Raw genomic sequence first — 1,086 nt, 5'->3', positions numbered from 1 at the left:
TGTTCTATATAGTAATATATATAGCGTGTCTATTTTCAAAAAATGAATACACGCATAGTTTTTAATATACTTTTCTTTTCTCTTTTTCTTTTTCTTTTTTTTTTTTTTTTTTGGTAAGTAAAAAAAAGCAATATTATTTGTTACATCATTCGGATGTAATTTATAACAAGCTAATGAGCTATGTTATGAAATGTTAGTAAGAGAAGGAAGAAAAACGAAAAAAATTAAAAGAAAAAAAAAAAATAATAAAAAATAAATGAAGCGTAGTAATTTAAAATATAGAATAGATTGTAAGATGTTTTCATAACGATAAATATTGTTTTATCTGATAACAAAACAATTACACGTAGATATGATAAATATTTTCGAATATCGTGTAATGTTTTTTTAACCGAATATTAGTCGAATATATTTTTTTTTTACTTGTCGAGAGAAGAAAACATGATTATATATCTTTTAGATTATATATCATCTATATATATATATATATATATATATATATATATATATATGTATGATATATGACAACTCTTTTTGCATCCAAGACTTTGGTTTTTTGCAGTTTTACTATAGATCTAACAATAAAAGGACAAAATCCCTTTATCGTTATTTATAAGAATTCGTTTCGAATAAAACGTTATTATAATTATTTTCTAACATGCAGATGACTGATCGATCATTTTCTAAAATGTGAATGTATGTACGCGTACGTACGTACGTACGTATGTATATGTGTATATTGTACCATCATTACCACTCTACATATTCTTTGTTTTATATTTTTCTTCAGAAAAAGGCACGAAATTTAATCGAGCCTTTCTATATATTTAATTGTTATAATGATCCTATGAGTTTATAGTTATTAACGAGTAATTTACACTAATGCCGAGAGTTAGTCTATTACCATTACCCAATCACCACCGGACATTCATTTGATGTGAGTTTAATGTTTTTTTGTTTCTTTTTTTTTGTTTTTTGTTTTTTTTTTTTTTTTTTTTTTTTTTTTTTTATGTACAGGCGAATATAAAACAGCAGTTTTCTTTTTTGTTGATATTTTTAACATCACAATCAATAAAAATCATGATC

Source organism: Vespa mandarinia, chromosome 3 (assembly GCF_050613455.1).
Source record: "Vespa mandarinia isolate Hongniang chromosome 3, ASM5061345v1, whole genome shotgun sequence".
Taxonomy (NCBI): Eukaryota; Metazoa; Arthropoda; class Insecta; order Hymenoptera; family Vespidae; genus Vespa; species Vespa mandarinia.
This window is presented reverse-complemented; position numbering follows the sequence as displayed.